This window comes from Sapajus apella, unplaced genomic scaffold (assembly GCF_009761245.1).
Source record: "Sapajus apella isolate SASKATOON/1434 unplaced genomic scaffold, GSC_monkey_1.0 scaffold86, whole genome shotgun sequence".
Taxonomy (NCBI): Eukaryota; Metazoa; Chordata; class Mammalia; order Primates; family Cebidae; genus Sapajus; species Sapajus apella.
In genome coordinates this window covers 7577490-7581688 of record NW_022437026.1, presented here as the reverse complement: position 1 = coordinate 7581688, position 4199 = coordinate 7577490, and the positions used below count along the sequence as shown (strand labels likewise).

Here is a 4199-nt window from a genome sequence, read left to right as displayed (position 1 = left end):
TAAACATATGCAAATTTATAAAAACATATATGCATATTTATATACCTGTGCCCGGTATTGTTCCAAGTGCTCCTCAGGTATTAATTATCTCATTTGATTTTCACAATCACACAAGGACATTTATCTCCACGTGGTAGCTGAGGAAACAGAAGCTCAGAGAAGCAAGGTAACTTTCGCAAGCGCACACAGCTAGGAAATACGAGGCAGGAGTTAACCCCTGACTCCCTAACTTTAGGGGCCGTGTTCAGATATTGGTGGAGTCTGGTGACATACTTACTATCATGGGTTTGGCTCTTCACAGTGTCTGGAGATCAAAGTGTTAAACTCAGCCCTGGGAGGAGGAGCCACTTTCCTTATGGAAATCTGCTACCCTTGCTAGCTCTGCTCCCGTCGCCAGAGGACCAAGCTTTCTAGTTGTCTCCGGGTGCCAAAGGGCCAGAAGAGAATCTCTGGCCACACTATTCTCCTTGTTAGCTCTCCCTAGGGCCCCAGAACCTGGTTTCTGCCTCCCACTGTTCCCCTTTCTGGTTTTGTAGGTGACACTTGCTGCTTTGGGTTGGGTTACCTTTAGCAAGGTTTCCCAAATACCTGTGAGCAGAGTAGGGCTGACTTGGGGTTCATTAGAATGTCTCGAGACACATTCAACCTGCAGATTCCCCAGCCCCTTTGAGAGCGGTGGTTCTGTACCTTGACTGCACATTGATACAGTGGACTTAAAGGGAATGGTCTTGCCTGAGCCCTCCCAAAAGATTCCGACTGGGTAGATCTGCGCTTCTGCCTGGGCATCAGGATTTCAGCAAGCTAGGTGGAGGTGGCCTAGGAATCTGTACTTTGAAGAAACGGTTCCTGCGATTTTCCTGAGCAGCAATGTTTGCAGACTTCAGGGTGGACTTCCTTCTCATTGGTGAAGAGTGCCCAGGATTTTCCCACCAAGGCGCTTTTGGAGTTAGAAGTTAGAGGTGAGTGCTGCTTTCGGAGTCTTGTCCCTTCTCAGCCTCTGCTGGCCCCTGCCTCAGTTTACTGGATTTGTGTCCTTACCAGGTACCAGCATTCCCCCCTCCCAGTGGGGTTCGTTACTCACAGGTTCTGGGCAGAGTGGCTCCTCCTCTGAGCTTTTCACCTGGAGTTGGACTCTTGAACTCTGAGGGCTCAGAGCAGCCAATGCTGGCAGCCCGGGGGCTCTCGTGAGCTCGCACGTCTGTCTGCTTCCCCGTGTGAGCCGGAGGGAGGGACTGCATCTCCCCTCTTCTGGGGCAAGGTGTTTCTCCTTGTCTTTCAGTATTGCATTCCACCCTGGAGTAACTTTTGGTCTGGTATCTCCCAGCTTCATTGCATTAATTACTATTTTTTTGAGACAGAGCCTCGCCCTGTTGCACAGGCTGGAGTGTGGTGGTGAGACCTCGGCTCACGGCAACCTCCACCTCCCAGGTTCAAGTGATTCTCGTGCTTCAGCCTCCTGAGTAGCTGGGATTACAGGCATGTGTCACCACACCTGGCTAATTTTTGCATTTTCGGTAGAGATGGTGTTTCACCATGTTGGCCAGGCTGGTCTCGAACTCCTGGCCTCAAGTTATCCACCTGCCTTGGCCTCCCAAAGTGCTGGGATTATAGGCGGGAGCCACCACACCTGGCCTGATAGGCTTTTTTGTTCTTCTTTGGGTACTAGGTGTTTCTCCTGGGTTCCAGATGTTAAGCTAGGAGTCTAGGGACCTGTGTTCTGGACTAACTGTGTGCCCTGGGGCATGCCATTTACCCTCTTTGACCCTCAGTTTCCTTACCTGTTAAATAGGTACCTCACAAGATTGCTGTGTGGTCCAAATAACACAGCCTGCAAAGATGTGCTTTGGTGACTGTGAGTGACACCAGTGCGACCCTGAAAGAGCTTTCTCTTGCCTAGTTGGCAGAGTGAGGGGTAATTGCCCTTTTCAGGAAACCCCCAAGATGTCAGCGGCTGATATGAAAGTCCCTAACAATGAGAGATCCTAGAATCCTGCCTCTGCTTCTCATTGAATCCGAGTGTACCCACTGAGTGCCTGCTGTATGCACCCAGCATGGAGCTGGCTGTGAGGTGATTCTGGCTGTAGGGCAGTAAGGCAGTCCACATAGGAGAATACGCATATCACGCTGGGGGAAAACCACGTGCTCTAAGCAGTGAATGCATTGGAATTTCAGCGGGGTAGTGCAGCCTACATGGCCAGCAATCAAAGGCTATGCAGAGGAGGAATCTGAACCAAACAAGCTCAGGGGGACAGGTTGGAATTGGGAGGGTGGAGGGGAGGATGAGGGCAAAGTGGCCCTGATGGGGGCTGCAGAGCGGGGCTGAGGGGAGGCCTGTGGGAGCGTGGCTTGGCTGCTTGCCCTCGCCCTGCTTCTCCTAGTAACCCGGCCCAGCAGGACTCACCAGCATCAAAAGCCTGTGTCACAACGAAGTCCTCTGAGTGAGGCTGTGGCCACCTCCCTTCCCACCTCTGTCTTTCTAAGCAAAAAGAAACATCCTTCTTTTTTTTTTTGAGACGGAGTCTTGCTCTGTCACCAGGCTGGAGTGCAGTGGCACGATCTCGGCTCACCACAACCTCTGCCTCTTGGGTTCAAGCAATTCCCCTGCCTCAGCCTCCTGAGTAGCTGGGACTACAGGCATGCCCCACCACGCCGGGCTAATTTTTATATTTTAGTAGAGATGGGGTTTCACCATGTTGGACAGGATGGTCTCGATCTCCTGACTTCGTGATCTGCCCACCTTAGCCTCCCAAAGTCCTGGGATTACAGGCGTGAGCCACCGCGCCCAGCCCAGAAACATCCTTCTTCTAGGAGCCTCTCCTGGAGGAAGACCTGGTGCCCCGTCTCTTTAGAATTTGCAGCTCCCTGGTAGCCATTTTTGGTGCATTTACAAGGAGAGATGAATAAGCCCCCTCCCATCCTGGGCCTTGCTCCTTGCCCCACTGGCAAGGGCAGGGGCAGGGACAAGGGCAGGACAGACAGTCTGGTATGCCCTGGTGTTGCCACAGCAATGAACGCTGCTTGCTGACCATAGGCTGAACGTGCTAGGTGGCAGGTCACCCCTCCCGGACAGCTGCCCTCCCCTGTAATTTTCTCTCTTTCACTCTGGGTTCTCTGGTGACCCTGCGCCATCTCCCTCTGTAACCTCCCCCACTCCCCACAGGATGCTGTGCCAGCGGAGCTTATCACCCGACCCTGAGCCTGCAGCCGCCACTGTTCTCACGCTTGGGAATGGAGCAACAGGGGAAATCACTCTGTTTGGAGCCAAAGAGGAAGGAAAGAGGGATGGGACTGGAAGGGGCAGGTGATGGAAAAAGTGACTTCCAGCCACTCCCTGGCCTGATCTGGATGACAACTTAGAGTGGTTGCCAGGGTGATAGCCAGACAAACGCCCACCCCCACCCCCACCACCAAACTGCATAATGGTAGTCGTGCCTTTTCCCAGCTCGAACCCCTCAGGCTCCTGCCTTGTGTGGAGTTCAGATTCCTCAGGCTGAGCTGCCCTTGCCTCAGTTTCCCAGCCTGACCAAAAGAAGCAGGTGGGGCCTCTGGGATAAAGAGCACGCACTGGCTGCTGGCTGTGTGCTCTGCCGACATGCACTCCACCCCATGCCCTGTGCCCCAGGGCTCATCAGGCTGACTTGTACACTGCTTCTGCTGGGCCCCCTGGCCCTCTGGATCCTGGTCAGCCAGCCGGAGGCACCAGCAGGAATTGGAGGGTGAGAGGGGAGTCCCGGGCACTCACTCCCTGCTGGGCTGCTGCTGGCCAGTGGCTGCTTCCCTTTCATGGAGGCTGCAGCTCTTGTCAGCAGCTCTGGCCAAAGCTCCAGATCTCCTGGCTGCGGCTCCCTGTTCCTTCCCCTGCTCCCCAGCCCTGAGAGGAGGGTGCTCGGCTCTTGCTGGCCACAGGGGTCTTCACTGTCCCTTGTTCCTTGTGGATTTCCCTCAACCCTGCCCAACCCTCCATGATAAGCTCCTCTGTTGAATTCTCCTTGGTCATCCCTTTTGGATGCATTCTCTGTGCTGTGGAGACCCCGACTGCTGCAGAGAATGTCTCAACAATGAGGGAGGAGGCCAGGCACGGTGGCTCATGCCTGCAATCCCAGCACTGGCCAAGGTGGGCAGGTTGCCTGAGCCCAGGAATTTGAGACCACATGGTGAGACCCTGTCTCTACACACACACACACACACACACACACACA

At 54.2% G+C, this 4199-nt stretch overlaps 1 long non-coding RNA gene across 1 annotated transcript in view; it reads left to right on the top strand.

Annotated features, from left to right (window-relative positions):
• Nucleotides 1-400: 400 nt before the first annotated feature.
• Nucleotides 401-4199, top strand: part of LOC116534266 — an 18769-nt gene continuing 14970 nt past the window's right edge. Inside the window, exon 1 of the long non-coding RNA XR_004261652.1 lies at nucleotides 401-959. This is a non-coding gene — a long non-coding RNA (uncharacterized LOC116534266). The remainder of the gene's footprint in view (nucleotides 960-4199) is intronic.